Source organism: Dasypus novemcinctus, chromosome 17, assembly GCF_030445035.2.
Source record: "Dasypus novemcinctus isolate mDasNov1 chromosome 17, mDasNov1.1.hap2, whole genome shotgun sequence".
NCBI classification, from domain to species: domain Eukaryota; kingdom Metazoa; phylum Chordata; class Mammalia; order Cingulata; family Dasypodidae; genus Dasypus; species Dasypus novemcinctus.
Genome location: NC_080689.1, coordinates 42,161,240 through 42,178,598, shown reverse-complemented (window position 1 = coordinate 42,178,598; position 17,359 = coordinate 42,161,240).

The window sequence follows — 17,359 nt, the reverse complement described above, 5'->3', positions numbered from 1 at the left end:
TATGGGGAAAGACAGGAAGAGATGAGAGGTGGAGGCGTCTTCGGGACATGGAGCTGCCCTGGATGGTGCTTCAGAGGTAATCACCGGACATTGTAAATCCTCACAGGGCCTACATGATGGAATAGAGGAGAGTATGGGCCATGATGTGAACCAATGTATATGAGGTGCAGAGGTGCCCAAAGATGTACTTACCAAATCCAATGGATGTGTCATGATGATGGGAACGAGTGTTGTTGGGGGGGGGGGAGAGGGGGGGGTGGGGGGGTGCGGTTGAATGGGACCTCACATATATATTTTTAATGTAATATTATTACAAAGTCAATAAAAAAAAAAAAAAAAGATGTATTATTAATGCTTGCTGCTGTGAAATGATGATAAGAAATAGATGCTGGTTACATCCACTGCAATATCTCACTTAATTTCAATGGTTAGGGAAGAGCATAGTTTTCTAAGCAGAGAGAAAATAGGTTGTTTTAGTTTATGTCTTCTTGTCAGTGTAGGCCCGTGGCGTCATCCTTTTTCCTTGTTAGAGGTGGCATAATGCATTTCCTTGTACTGCTGTTCAGTTGAGCATTATCAAAGGGACATCTTGTGCTTGGACAGTTCTCGAGGTGTCATTGATGTTTTTTTTCTTCTCTAAACATTTTACCTGATTCTTTTAACAAAAGCAATAGTTTGTAAGATTTGGCCAATCAAACAATATTCACTAAGAAGTGAGTCTGCCTGCCAGAACCTGGGCCAGGCTCTGAGGCAGCCATGAAGTAGAATGAAGCCTGACTTTGTCCACAGCAAACCTAGAGTCCAATTGAGAAGTTGGGACACACATGCTAAAATATATGTAATCACACAATTTGTTGAGTGCCAACTGTACTGTGCAAGATAGGTAATCGTTTCAGAAAGAATTAGCTTCCAGCTGAGGGAATGAGTTGTCCATGGGAATTCAGAATCACTCCAACATCTCTTGAGCAATGTTTTTTGAACCGTATTGGCACTGACTTATATAGTAAGAAAATCACACTTTATGTCATAACCCATATATATATATGGTACGAATCACTGAAACTGAAATTTTACCACTCAGTATTTAACCCTTACTAAGTGCTATGCACTTTGGTATTTTCTATTCTACTCTATACCTTCCCCTCCTTTTCCCTTCCCTCTTCTCTCCTCTCGTCCCCTCTCCTTTTTTTATACTCTATTCTAAGGAAAGCAATGCTGGTTGTGGTCTCAAGAAATTGTTAAGTAACACATTGATGGGTTACCACTCATGGCCTGAAAAACTCTGCCTTAGATTCCTGACTTAAAACCTTGCAGCTACCCCGGCTTGTGCCATCTCTCCTCTGCTCCCTTCTCCATACTTTCCTGTAGTAGGAAGTTTATTATCTCATCATTATCTCTGCAGTGGAATAGCTAGGGGTAGCTCTTGGTGTCTGTGTGGGATAGATGTTCCTTCTATAGCAATTTAAGGATATAAATCCCCCCCTTCCCATGCCCACTGTTGGAGGATGGTGGCTGTTTTCATGAAATATACAAGTAAGGTAGAGCTGAACCATTTCCAGTTAGTTGTTTCATGACTTTTTGATTATGTTCCAGATTGTTATTCAGAGAGAAGTAGCAGAGGGTGTGGAGAGATGGATTTGGGACGTGGGAAGAGGATTTTAATAATATATTCCGGCCCTTGAGGGATTTGGTCTCATAGAAGATGAAGATCATTTCTAGAGTCATCTGAATATTAATATTTCTTAAGGATACCATTTTCTCAACAAATTTATCTGATGGCAACTGCTTCTTAGGATATGGTAGAATCTTGCTAATGTAAGAGAGCGATAAATTTTATCATTTGTTTGTTCACTTAGCAAACATTCAAAGGGCGTTGGTCTTAGTTTGGTAGAGCTCCCATGCCAAACACCACACATTGGGTTAGCTTAAACAACAAGCATTTACTGTCTCATGCTTTGGGGAGCTAAAAGTTCAAAATCAAGACATCTGTAGGGCCATGTTTTCTTCCTAAAGTCTGTAGTATCTAGTGTTGGCTTGCTATAATTCTTGGGGTTCCTTGACTTGCCTCTGTCTCCCATTACATGGGAATCTCTCTCCTCTTTGACTTCTCTAGCTTTTTCCCACAGCTTTCTCTGACCTCTTAATCTCAATTCCTTTATAAGGCCATCCTCATTCAGTCTGGCCACCTTAATTAATAGTAACAACCTGAAAATATCCATATACAAATAGGAATGTGGATTAAGATTTGTGCATGTTTGTTGTGGGGTACATCACTTAATCCCCAACAGTCTCCTATATAACAGACCATCTGCTTTGTTCCAGGTATCATGTTCCAATACTTGAGAGCTCCCAAGTCTGGGAGTAGAGGCAGGCATGTAAAATCATTCACATATAAGTATTGTGTAGAAGGGCTGTGGGACACAGAAGATGCAATCCCCAGCATCCTGTGGAGCTCAGGCTAGTTTTTTGAAGGAGGTAGTATTATAAAGCAGGAGGAGTCTTGGGAAGAGGATGTGCCAAGAATCAAAAACATTAAAGAGCCCAGAGCTACAAGAAACTTGATAAGGTTGGAGGAGAGGGGAAAGATGAGGCTAGAACAACTTATGGAGTGGAAATGATAGAAGAGCTTTTATGTCATACTAAGGACTTAGACTTCATCCATGGAGAATGGGCAGCAGTGTTGGGGAAGTCAAGGGTACTCAGCAGCCATCTCCCAGCCCCTGTCTATCCCCCTACATTCCCCCTTCTGCTTGTTTGTGTTCAGGTGTTAACGTTTCTACTCTTGGCTGTTTGCGTGCAAGTGTTTGTTACGTTTCCATTTGGGCTTGTGTGCAGGTTTTTGTTATGTTTTTATTTTAAAAGAGACTGCAGGTAGCTAGGCAAGATGTTAAGTCTTAACCAGTCCCAGTTGCTTGCCAGGGCACAAAGGTTGCTCATTGACAGAGCCATTGACAGAGTATATAAAAGCTTAGCTCTCATTCAGTGTAGGTGTCCTTGCTCTCCAGTGTGGGGAGAGGTGTGTGGAGCTGCTATCTGCTGGCCCAAGTTCCTGGGCACTGGTCAAGGTAGAATCTTTTTCACTGCCTTTTGGGCCCTTTGTGCTGTTCAAGCAATAAAGCAGTCATTTGTTGGGATTGTCTGTTATACCTGGGCCTGTTTATTGATGGTGTACTGTAGAGCAGCTAGTCCTACAGATCTGTCTGAGGATTTGTACAACGGTTGTAGTAGATTCACATTTTGGAATAATCGATCACTCTGGAAAACAGTGTATTTCTAAGAAATTTAGTTGTTGTGGCACCCAACATATACATATACAGACTTTCAGAGTGGGGAAAGAGGATGTGGAGAGTAGACCAAAGTTTCTGAACTTGAGTATGCATCAGAATCAACCAGGAGGGCTTGTTGTAACAGATTTCTGGAACTTAACCCCAGAATTCCTGGTTCCTGGATTAGTAAACCTGGGGCAGTGCTTCAGAATTTGCATTTCTAACCAGTTGCCAATTTATGCTAATATTTCTCATCTAGGGACCATACTTTGCTTATTGAATGTTGTGGTAGGAAGAAAAATGGTCCCCAAATATGTCCACTGGCATAAGTGAATCACAGGAATCAGTGAATGTTATGCTAGAAGGCAAAGGAGAAATAAGGTGGCAGATGGAATTAATGTTGCTAATCAACTGTCCTTAAAATAGGAAGATGAACCCTGATTATTTAGGTGGGTACAGTGTAATCATGGGGGTCCTTAAAAGTGAAAAGGAAAAGACAAATCAGGGCAAGATGTGAGTACTGAAGAATGGCTACAGATGCAACATTGCTGACTTTGAAGATGGAAAAAGGGAACTATGAGCCAAGGAATGTGGGCAGTGTCTAGAAACTGGACAAGCTTGCATTTAGCTGAACTTCCTACAATGCACAGGATAGTTTTAACAGCAAAGGATTATCTGGACCAACATGCCAACAGTGCTGATGTTGAGAAATAACTGTTCTAGTGAGGGAAGTTTCTGGTCCTCATGTGATAGAGAGGTATGTAAGGAGATAGGTTATTTATTTATTTATTTTTTATTGACTTTGTAATAATATTACATTAAAAAAATATACATATATGAGGTCCCATTCAACCCCACCACCCCCACCCCACCTCTCCCCCCCCAGCAACACTCATTCCCATCATCATGACACATCCATTGCATTTGGTAAGTGCAACTTTGGGCACCTCTGCACCTCATGGTCAATGGTCCACATCATGGCCCATACTCTCCCCCATTCCATCCAGTGGGCCCTGTGAGGATTTACAATGTCTGGTGACTGCCCCTGAAGCACCATCCAGGGCAGCTTCATGTCCCAAAGACGCCTCCACTTCTCATCTCCTCCCGCCTTTCCCCATACCCATCATCCACCATGTCCACTTTTCCCAATCCAATGCCACCTTTTCTATGTGGACACTGGATTGGTTGTGTCCATTGCACCTCTATGTCAAGAGGAGGCTCAGATTCCACATGGATGCTGGATGCAATCCTCCCACTTTCAGTTGTAATCACTCTAGGCTCCATGGTGTGGTGGTTGTCCCTCTTCAACTCCATCTTAGCTGATAGGTTATTTTTAATGTGGATAAGACTGTATGACCAAAACAAAAGGCCTGCCCTCTATCTAAACCCACTCTAACTATGTTCAGTCTTGTAGCCAAGATAGTTCTTGCATCTGCTTCCAAGAAAGAATATAACCTCCCTTTCTCTGAAGGGGTAGGAAATTCTAGAATTTCATTTTGTGCTGATGCCTAGTAACTCCTAGAGGTTTATAGCACATGTAAAAATATGGTAATATATTTGCATCTTCTTATTGTTACATGTAAATATGAGATGACTAACATGTAATTTCCTTGCATTATCTGTGGAAACATTCTCGTCATAGCTATATCATACACACAGGAATATAAATTTATTGTTTCTATCTGCCTGAATTTACAAAACTACAAAGTCTCTGCTTCTACCCGGGCCCTAGTCAAACAGGGTTGCTTTGTGTGTGCTTTATGTATCTGAGACTTTCTCATCTCTGAATCTTCAGAGCTGATTAGGAATGCATGCTGTCTAAGCTTCCACAATCCTCATTCATTTAAAACAGAGCTGTAGTCTGAGATTTCTTCAACAGATCGACCTCTAGTGTTTCTGACTGACAAGCTCAGGAAGAAAGAGGTGAGGTAAGGCTTTAGCTTTGGAGAGAAGCATTCTCATTCCTTTGCTCTGACATTTTGCAAGCACACAGGCTAATTAATCAATCTCATTAAAAATAATGCTGCCATTGCATCAGGCATGTTTATACTGCCACATTAGGATTTTAGGGTATTTTTAATCTTTAATTACCTAGTTCCATTTTTTAAAAAATTGGTAAAGGCCTTCACTTTTTTTTTAACATGCAGTTTTCTGCCAGTGTTCTGAGATTAAGGTACTAATTGAAACAGCTCGTCTTTAATAAATCAGCTCACCTGCAGAACTCTGGTTCTGTGCAAGACATGATTAAAAGTTCCCTAGAGGTTGCTGTACCCACCTGATCTCAAAACATATGCTTACACACCACAATCCACTAACTCACCATCAGAACATGACCCATAAGGAGTCTTTTTTATAATGTAACTATGCCTGCAAGGATTCAAAATATTTCCAGAAACATTCAATTCTAGCACGTCCTTTTTGTGCTGTACCACAGAAATGTTTAGTGTTGATGGTAAAATAGGGGACTTTTTCCTGGACAGTATTTCCCTGAGAGGTTTCAGGAGAATTATAAATGCCCAGCTTCATTTAAAGAACCTGCTAACCCTGAAGTAACAACACCATGATTATTTAAGGAGCTCTTTTCTGGTATGTTTTCCAACTCCTAGTCATTAAAGAGTGGGTGAGGATGTAGAAAGAGGAGGTGGAATGTAGCTTTTAAATTAGAACCGAATGAAATATTTCTTGTTAAAGTAGACTAGGAATAACAGAATGAAAATCAGGCAGACAGAATTGTGCTCCTACATCTTCTGAAGGCTGAGTATGTGTGAGTAAATTTTTTTGACTTACTGTATGTGTATTCTTAGGGGAATTTGGAGTCTTATTAAAAGAAATGAATACATGGAACTTATAAGTGTCTGTATTTTATAAGGGGAAGTCTAGCTCTGAGACTCCTTTGTGCATTGCTCTTAATATTTAATCTGTGGCTTAAATCATGTTCATTTACATGATATGTCCATTTACAAGATATATATTAGTGAAGCTGACACTAGATTTTTCATATAGCCAACACTGTTAGTTGGTGCTCCTAGAGAAACCCACACTTTAAGGACAAAGGTGGTTTTCCAGCAATGTCTTCTATACGGAACATCTGGGAAGCAGAGCGCCTTTGAGTGAGGAAACTTTACTTACTAGCAATGAGAATTCTAATCTGTTTACAGACAGACTCACCAACTGATCTGTGACATGCCCACGATGGCCATTTTAATCCTCCTGGGTCTCTGTCCTAATAGGAGCATGTGAGACTAGCAATTAGAGCTTCCTGATGGTATGACTGTAGTGTAGGTGAGTGAAAATCCAACTCTGCAGTATGGAAGTGCTTTTATTCTGCTATGTCCTGAACTTAAAACCATCACATATTTAGAAATTCAGAAATTGCCAACATATCCTTGGAGATTTTTGTAAGTGATTGCTACTGATATAACCATTGAGACAGAAGATTTTGGTATGTTAGACCTTTGGCCAGAATGATTGACCTAGGTAAAATCCATGTTGTCTACTATCTTAGTTTGCCAAGGGCTGCCTATGGTGAAGTATCATAAATGGGTTGGCTTTATAATAGGAAATTTATTAGGGTAAAAGCCACGAAATGTCCAAATCAAGGCATCAGCAGAGATGCTTTCTTAGGGTCCTGCCATGTTGGTCAAGCAAGATGGCCACTGACCTCTGCCAGGGTCTCTGCCTTCCCCTCCAGAATCTACCATCTCTGGTTGCTGTCTTCCTGAGTTCAGTGGTGAGTTATCAAGCATAAGGTGCCTTTCACAGGCTTAGCTTCTCTGCTGTCTTCCTGAGTTCGGTGGTGAGTTATCAAGCCTAAGGTCCATCTCTCCCTGAGCCTGAGCTCTTTGAGTCTCTTGGGGCTTCTTTCCTTGAGCCAAGCTGTGGAAGAACCTGGAGTACTTTCCCATTGTAGGATCAAATATGGCAGATTCCTTTTCCTGCATGTCTTTCTGTCTCAGTTTATACCAGACCCACCAAGAGGGTGGAGACTCAAGCTGGCTCATGCCTCACATAGTCTAATCAAAAGCATCTCATACCCAAAGGAATGGGTTAAACATAATCTTTCTCTTTTTGGAATTCACTGAATTCAAACTGTCTCATCTGCTATTGTACTTTTGTCATATTCCATGTGAACTTCAGCTACAATAGCATGACATACAAGCTTCACACTCTGCAATTTAACTATTAATTCAACCAGTATTGAGTGCCCCTTAAGTGTTGGTGGTTGTTCTAGAGGCTGGTGGTACTACCAGAAATAAGATATTTTCAAGGAACTTAGAATCTACTGGAGGGACACAGATAAGAGAAGAAGACATTTAAAACCTTGTTCATATAGTCAGCCTCTTAACTGGTTTATTGAAAATCTATTGGGTATAGCAATTTGCAACAGGGAACTTTCCTGGGAAATGAAGCTTTAATTCCTCTTACACTTGCTTAGAACACAGGAGAGGGATGAGCTAGCTGCCTTACAGAGTCTACTTTCTAGATGAGTTGATATCTCTGCTGTATCCTGAAGCCGAGTGATGAAGGCATTCAGGTTTGAGTGAGAAGGGTCACAAGGGCAAAGACTGAAGGAGAGTCAGGGAGATCCATGACTGATTTGTGGAGAGTTGTGCCAGATTGTGCATTTGCTGCAATGGAAAAGTTACATACAGTTAAGAATCATTTGTTTATTGACTTACAGATACTCTCCCTGAAGTGTCTCTGAGGGAAGGCTAGCTAGGTGAGCTGCGGTGGGCCAAGGGAACTGGTAGAACGGATGGGCTTCCTGCTCTCCGTAGGGGCATGGGCGAGTCCCGCCCTCCCTGTCTGGCGAACGGGCCGCCCGCTCTTCGCCGAGGTACAGGCGAGCCACGCCCTCTCGACCGTTCCTGCCTAACCGCCGAGCCGACCTACTGCCTCCGCCTCTTCCCCCTCGCCGGGGCCATGCCATCCAACGACCACCGGCCAATCCCCGCCGGCCAACTTTCACATCGCCTAACTCCCACCAGCCCCAACCGACCAATGCCCCACAGGCCGCCTCCTGCCTGCCCCGTCCCCTCACCCCACAATATATATTGTCCAGCACTTCCTGAATAAAGCAGACTGCACATTGCCACCACTTGCCGTCTCCGCAGCATTCTTCGCGCCCGCTGTGCGTCCGTCTAGCCCCTCGTCCCAAGCAGCCTGGGCAAAGCCAAAGGAACCCCAAACTTCATGACTCATTCATGTGATGAGAGTGAATGTTGGGTTTGGAGTACTAAGTGGAAAGATGCAGAGAGCATCACAGCTGGCTGAATGAAACCCTATCAGTCAGACTGCGAAGGAACTGTGAGGTTGCTCATTCTTGAAGGTAGGAGGCATGGTGGGTGTAAGAGGCTGGCTGGCTCTGAGAGGCTAAAGGGTGGCAAAATGAGCATCCGTGGAAGGTATGGGTACTCTTTAACTATTTTTCTTAATCTTCCAATATAAGATCTATGCCTGCCCAACAGAGGTGCATAACCCCAGTTCTATTGCTCATTTTCAAAGCAATTAAAATCTAAACTGAAATTGTGCTAGGTGAGTCATAAATACTAGGTAAGCTGTAAACACACCAGAAGGTCAGTATTTATCCTACTTTGGAACAAGATGTATGAAAATGCGGGACAAGGGGTCAGGGAACTTAGGTAAACTGACAAAATGGTTTACTCTCCTTTTCATTCATAGAAAGTCTGTTCACTGAAAGCAGTGACTTTTTTCCTGGACAATTATATTTTATGTTCCCATAAAGAAAAATGATGCTAAGCCCAGGTATGGTAATGTCACTGTCCTGGTGTTGTGTAAGACTTTGCTCCAGACACTGCAGAGTTCCAGGAGTTGGTATGTTGGCATCTGGATCAGAGTTGGTATTTTCTGGGTGCAGAGTCCTGTAGTGGGAGTTGTGATAGGGACAGAGGACCCAGTGTTTCTGTAAAGACCAGGCACTGTCTCCTGGAGAGAGGCAGGAAAGCCAAAGGGAATGACCACTGGCTGGGACCAGAAATTGGAGTTTTAGTGTCAGTCCATTTGCAGTTATGACATTGGTTGTCGATTAATCTCCATGACCCAGTTCTCTTATCAATAAAGTTGAGCCATTAATATCTGCCCCACCCTCACTGCAGAACTATTATGAAGTATCAATAGAACGATGATTTAAAGTACTGCAAAGAAATATAAGTAGCAATTAACAAATACCTCAGTCATATTGTCATGTTGTGACAGTCTACCAATTTTTAGAGAAGATTACAGTTTTAAATCAAGCATTTAGTATTTATATCCTTTAATAAAAAGATTTTCCAACTTTTCCAAACTTTTTAGACATTAAAACATGAAGCATGAAATTATTCCCCTCTAATGGAAAGATTTTCAAAATGTATGATATCTCATGGCCACCAGTGGTTTGGAACTATGTACCATAGAAAAATATTCTTTTTTTTTTATTACTCATTTTTATTTATTTATTTATTTATTTTATTCATTTTTAAAAAAATATTACATTAAAAAAAATGAGGTCCCCATTCACCCCCACCGCCCCCACCCCACCACTACCCCCACAGTAACACTCTCCCCCATCATCATGACACATCCATTGCATCTGGTGAGTACATCTCTGGGCATCGCTGCACCCCATGGCCTGTGGTCCACACCATAGCCCACACTCTCCCACATTCCATTCAGTGGGCCATGGGAGGACATACAATGTCCGGCAATTGTCCCTGCAGCACCACTCAGGACAACTCCAAGTCCTGAAAATGCCTCCACATCTCATCTCTTCCTCCCATTCTCCATACCCAGCAGCCACCATGGCCACTTTTTCCACACCAATGCCACATTTTCTCGATTATTAACCACAGTAGTTCATGAATAGAATATCATTAAGTTCACTTTAATCCTTACTGTATTCCTCCTTCCTGTGGACCTTGGCTTGGTTGTGTCCATTCCACATCTATGTCAAGAGGGGGCTTAGATTCCACATGGATAATGGATGCAATCCTCCTGCTTTCAGTTGTAGGCACTCTAGCTTCATGGTGTGGTGGTTGACATTCTTCAACTCCATGATAGCTGAGAAGGGTAAATCCAATAAATCAGAGTGTAGGAGCTGAAGTCTGTTAAGGCTCAGGGTCTGGCTATCATATTGTCAGTCCAGAGATTCAAATCCCCTAGATATATCTTAAGCCCAAGCACCAACTACAATTCCAGTAAAGTAGCATGAAAGGCTTGTGAAAAGAGATCCCATCTGAGTCCAGCTCCATCACGCAGAAACACCAGCTCCAAAGGAGGGCCAACTGACACGGCAGTGAACTCCATCTGCCATGATTATAGAACCTGTGGGTCTCTTTAGCCCTCAAAAGAACCAATTCCTGGGGTTGTATCTACTTTATCTGTCTCTGAGACTCTGCTCAGGTGTGCATAAGGGCAGTCCTTCTGACAACCTCCAGACTCTTTTTTAGAGACTCATAGCCATATAAACTCATTTGTCCTTTCCATTTCCCCCTTACTTTAGGTCAAACAGCATTTTTAACTCCTGTTATTATATGTAGACAGGGATATTCTGCTGGTCCGCATTGAACCTTTAATTCAAGGTCATTTTCTAGTTACATCATCAGCTGGTACTTGGTAGTGATCCCTTGGTGCCAGGGAGGCTCATCCCCGGGTGTCATGTCCCATGCTGGGGGGAAGGCATTGCATTTACGTGCTGAGTTTGGCTTTGAGACTGGCCACATTTGAGTAACACGGAGGCTATCAGGAGGGAACTCTTGGGCACAGTGCTGCTCTAGGCCTTGTTCTTATTTCAGGTGTGTAAGCTCACAAGCATAGTCATTAGTATCGGGGGGGTCACCGTTGGACCCTCATTCCTTCCTGGTCCTTGCCGTTGTACCTGGGGGACTGTCTCTGCTCCCCTAGGGACCACGACAGAGCCCCCCCCCCCGCCAAGAACCCACTACCCCCCCCAGCTGTTGTTTTTAATTGTTTCCACTATGAGTATATCCAAACATTTCCATGCACCCTGGACACATGCCCTGTATAACTCCCTGTCAACCATATAGCCCCTGTCAATAACATCCCATACCAGTATTCCTCTGCTGCCATTGTTGAAGCACTCTGTGATCCAAAACTTCCTGAAAAGTGAAGCCCAATATAATGTCAGGTTCTCTTACTAGTAAAATGGAATATAGCGATGAGTTTAAAGGTTATATATAGAATACATATTGATTTGGAAAAATTCTACATCCTTTTTCTTTTCTTTTTTCCCTAATTATTGAGCTTCTCTTCACAAGAGCCTTAGATCACAGTAATTTATATATACAATATACAGTACTCCCACATATCCATTATAAAACCTTTTCCCTTCCACAGCGATAATCTTTTAACTTATTCATATCATATTTACTGAAACTGATGTACAGATATTGAGACAGTAGCTTTCAAACAAGGTAACATTTGTGTTTACATTGTGGTTTATACTTTAGGCTATACAGTTTTCTAAATTTTTTAGTTATCCTATGTTTTACATTATGGTTTACATTATTAGTCTGTCGTCCCTATATGTTTTTGGTGTAATATTACATGTTTTATATCCATCCTTGTGTACTCTTGTGAAACACTTCTTTTGCCCTCACATTTACTTTGGTTCCATCTATTCAATATCTATTTCCCCCTCCCCTTGGGGCCCACAGTGACAGTCAGTCTTCATTTCTTGAGGAGCCATGTTCAGAGATACTTGCAACAGTGTTGAGGGCTTGACTTGCTCAACTGCCCTAATGCCCTGGGAGCCACCATTTCTCTTGAGAGATACAGTTCCCTCTATTTGATGGCATTAGTCCTCCCCAGGTTGTGGGTCTACCTTCATCTCATTATATGGGTCTCTACCCAATGGTAAAACCCACTCTGGCAAAATGAGCATTCAGGTATTCCCTAGGAGTCTGTCCTGCATCATATTATCCCCTTTGAGTATCTTAAACAGGTAACTTTCTTAATTATATTTTGAAAAGGTTTTCTCAGCATTATACCCTCAACCAACACCTGACAATCTCCTATGTTCATGTGTTGCCCCACCCTCCCCCCAATTTCTTGGGCAATATTACCTATCTGCCCATCACTAGCCCCCTCAAACCCCCAAAGCCCCACCCAAAGGTAACCCTATGCCCCCATTTTATCCCTTCCTTGTACACATACTTACCTCCAGCTTATCATAGATTTCACCCATGTAGATGTCAGCTTACATCCTTCCTCTACCCCCCGATTTCCTGTAAACCTATCTTCCAGTCTCTAGCTCTCTGAGGCAGCTTGCTTATTTCATATCATTGAGGTCATGTAGTATTTGTCCTTCAATGCCTGGGTTGCTTCACTCAACATAAGGTTCTCAAGATTCATCCATGTTATCACGTGTATTTTTTAGTGTATTTGTTCTTAAAGCCGAGTAGTATTCCATTTTATGTATATACCACGTTTTATTGACATACTCATCTGTTGATGGGCATTTGGGTTGATTCCAACTTTTGGCAATTTGAACAATGCTGCTATGAACACTGGTGTGCATATATCGGTTTGTGTCCTTGTTTTCAGTTCTGCTGGGTATATACCCAGCAGTGGTATTGCTGGGTCATATGGCAAATCTATGGTTAGTTTTTTGAGAAACCGCCAAACTGTCCTCCAGAATGGTTGGATCCTTCTGCATTCCCACCAACAGTGGATGAGTGTTCCCATTTCTTCACGTCCTCTCCAGCATTTGTATTCTTCTGTTTTTTTCATAACTGCCAATCTTATGGGAGTAAGATGGTATCTCATTGTAGTTTTGATTTACATTTCCCTGATAACTAGAGATTTGGAGCATTTTTTCATGTGCTTTTTAGCCATTTGTATTTCTTCTTTGGAGAAGTGTCTATTTAAATCTTTTTCCCGTTTTTTAAATGGGTTGTTTATCTTTTTATTTTCAAGATATAGGAGTTCTTTATATATGCAAGTTATAAGTCTCTTATCGGATATATGGTTGCCAAATATTTTCTCCCATTGTGTAGGTTCCCTTTTTACTTTCTTGACAAACTCCTTTGAGGTGCAGAAGGCTTTAATTTTGAGGAAGTCCCATTTATCTATTTGTTCTTTTGCTGCTCGTGCTTTTGGTGTGATGTTCATGAAGCCATTTCCTATTACAAGGTCTTGTAGATGTTTCCCTACACTGCTTTCCAAGGTCTTTATGGTCTTGGCTCTTATATTTAGGTCTTTGATCCATCTTGAGTTGATCTTTGTATAAGGTTTGAGATGGTAATCCTCTTTCATTCTTCTACATATGGATATCCAGTTCTCCAGGCACCATTTTTTGAATAGGCCATTCTCTCCCAGTTGAGAGGGTTTGGTGGATTTATTGAATATTATATGGCTATATATAAGAGGTTCTATATCAGAATTTTCAATTCGATTCCATTGGTCTGTGTGTTTCTCCTTATGCCAATACCATGCTGTTTTCACTAGTGTAGATTTGTAGTATGTTTTGAAGTCAGGTAGTGTGATTCCTCCAATTTCGTTTTTCTTTTTCAATATGTCTTGGCTATTCCGGGCCTCTTTCCTTTCCAAATAAATTTCATAGTCAGTTTTTCTAGTTCCTTAAAGAAGGCTGTGTTGATTTTTATTGGGATTGCATTGAATGTGTAGATCAGTTTTGGTAGGATAGACATCTTAATAATGTTTAGTCTTCCTCTCCATGAACAGGGAATATTCTTCCATTTATTTAGGTCTTTGATTTCTTGAACAGTCTTGTATAGTTCTCGGTGTATAAGTTTTTTACATCTTTAGTTAATTTTTTTCCTAAATATTTTATTTTTTTATTTACTATTGTGAATGGTATTTGTTTCTAGATTTCTTCCTGATCTTGCTCATTATTGGTGTACAGAAATGCTACTGATTTTTTGCACATTGATCTTATAACCTGCGACTTTACTAAACTCATTTATGAGTTCTGGAAGCTTTGTTGTAGACCTCTCAGGGTTTTCTATGTATAGGATCATGTCATCTGCAAATAATGAAATTTTGACTTCTTCCTTTCCAGTTTGAATGCCTTTTATATCTGGTTCTTGCCTCAGTGCTCGAGCAAGTACTTCTATGACAATGTTAAATAGAAGGGGAGAGAGTGGGCATCCTTGTCTTGGTCCTGACTTTAAAGATTGGAATACAAGGAAATTTTTTGAACATGATAAAGAGTATATATGAAAAACCCACAGCCAACATCATTTACAATGGAGAAATCCTAAAATCCTTCCCTCTAAAGTCAGGAACAAGAAAAATATTCTTAAACTTAATCACTTCTAAGTATGACCTTTTGATGAGGTTACTTTAGTTAAGATGTGGCTCAGCCCAATCAGGACTGCTTTAATCCTATTACCAAAGGTCTTTATAGAGAAGACCACAGAAGAAAATTCCAGGGGAAGCAGACAGAAGCTGGAAGACAATGCAACCTACAAGAGAAAGAAGTTAGGAGAGGCTGCCAGATGCGTTTCCATGTGAGAGAAGAGCCAAAGATCACAGACTGCTGGCAGCTGTGCCCCAGACTGTGATAGTCTTCTGGAAGAATACATCACCTTGATATCTTGAATTTTTTTTATTTTTTGGTTTCTGGGAGCCTCAAAACCATGAGCCAATAAATTCTCATTTAAGCCATCCCATTGCACTGTATTTACTTTAGCAACCAGAAAACTAAAACAGCCACTAAAACTCAAGTGACATTGAACATGATAGTCTAATCCAGAGTTGGCAAACTTTTTCTTAAAGGTCTAGAACAAGCATTTTAGACTTTGTTGGACATAAAGTCTATTACAACTACTCAACTTGGTTCTTGTAGAATGTAAGCAACCATAGGCAATTTAATAATGGAACATGTTGTGTTCCAATAAAATTGTAAAAAAGTCACTAAGTTAGATTTGGGTCATAGACCATAGTCTTTCACCTTGGGTATAGTTTAACTTCAAGGGGATGGGGAAATGTGATTCAGCCACTTTCTTAGAAGAAAGAGAACTGGAATGTTAGAAAAACAACCCTTAGCTCCTTGAGGGCAAGCATAGGATAGGTAGGTGATTGAGTTTAATCATGTTTGGAGATTTTTCAGATTAGTATAATGGATAGAACTTAATAGATGAGATAAGGGAGTTAGTAAGAGAACATAAGGGGGCCTGAGGGTGATGAGAATTTTGGATTGGTTTTGATGTCAAGAAATCTAGAAATGAGGATGTGAGTGTGCTAAGAGGATAGACGGTGGTCAGCAAGTAGGACACATGAATTTTTGGAAGTGATTCAGCTGTTATTGTGGCACTGGGGTAGAGGTGAGATAGAAAAGCTTACTAGAGGCAAGGCGGGTCAAGGCACTGAGAGGCAAGATTTTTAGTAGCTTATTCATGCAGATATTGAAGACATCAAGAATGGTGACAGGTATAGAAGTAGAGGACATGAAAAACTAAGTACAGATTCTTTGGTAAGTGAAAAAAAAAGGAGTTACTGGGAGGACCATAGAAGTAATAAGAAACAATGTAAAGTATGGAGTTCTTGAAGGAACGGCGATGAGAAATGGTTTGGGAGGCAGTTACTATGGCAAACACTGACTAGATGTACACCCAATCCCACTCCTACTGTTGCCGGATTTTTTTCCAGCTCCTTGGCTAAGTGACAAGAAAATGAACTTTATGTACAAGCCAGTTCAGTTAGGCCAGTAATTTATTAAGGAATGAGAAAAGAGAAACAGAAGAAAATGCCAGATTATGGGTCCCAGTTAGAATTACGTGCTGGTCTTGGCAGGGAGAGAAAGGGCAAAACAGGGTAAGAACAGGGCTAGAACAGAGTAAGAGAAAAGGGGGGCTGATTCACCTTCCAGGCTTGCCTTTTGAACCATTAATTATTCTGCCTCTTTGCTAATGTGGGGAGAGGAATTCCCATTGTTTGCCGTTTTGATCTGTTACTCTGCCAGTCAATTCTTCCAGGGGGCCCAATGGCAAGGCCCTTTGAGAACATCCAGGGCTTTTCCTTGATTCCAGAGGAAGTTCTGTTCAGAATGGGGGATTCTCACAAGGGTTTTCCAGCAACCATCTTGTAAGGTCTTTCCTGCAGGGGGTGGTTGCAATGGCCATGTGTTTAATGGAGGTGACTTTTCTGCGAGGTTGCATATTTGTCTCTTATTCCCTAATCCAGCTGGGCTCACTACTTCTTCCTGGGTTTACAGACTACATTTCTTAGTCTTTGTGATTTAAGTATGGCCATGGGGTATAGTTCTAGTTGACAGAATAGGTGTAGAAGTGACACTTGCCACACCCAGGCCTGTTGCATAACATTCCATGTGCAGTACTCCATCCTTTATCATTTCTTGTCTGCTGGATGGAGGCAGATGATTGGAGGACTTCCAGGGCCTGGAGGATAAATCATTAGGTGGGATGATTGTAAATCCCTCAAACTTTGCTGCTCTTGATCACTAGATTAGAATTTACATGAGCAAGAACTTCTGTGTTAAGCCACTAGCATTACTTACTCTATCTCCTCTAACTCTTGGAGGTACTTGAAGTTTGAGAAAGAAGAAATAACCCTCCTATTCAACCTCTTTATAAAAGCTGCAAGGGAGTGGTATTATCAGGGTACATCCAGATGTTAGACATGATCAATACCAAAAACAATGATAATGCCACCTAACTGGCTTCTACAGGCTGTAGAGTTGAGAACCTTGCCTCAGCTGTGGGGAATGCAGTTAAATATCATTGTGGCTTTTGGGGTAGCCATACTGTGGTGCTGAATCTGTTGAACCCAAACATTTTTCAAATTAGATGTTATTTCCCCCCTATCTCTTTGGTCTTGCACTTGCTCATTTGTGATTTTCAGAGTTCAAATGCAGAACCATTCATTACCATACCTGCTCACAAAGTTTCCTCAGATCACCATGGGGCTTGGCAGTCTCATCTACTGTTTTTAATCTCAAGTCTCTAGCTTCACCTGTAAAATATGAATAACAATACCTCAAAGGACTAGAATGAAGATTAAATGAAGTGATTCATTTGAGTAAATCACTTGGCACAGCATCTAGCACATAATAAATGGTGACTGTAGAACTCATCAAGAATCCCCATTGGACT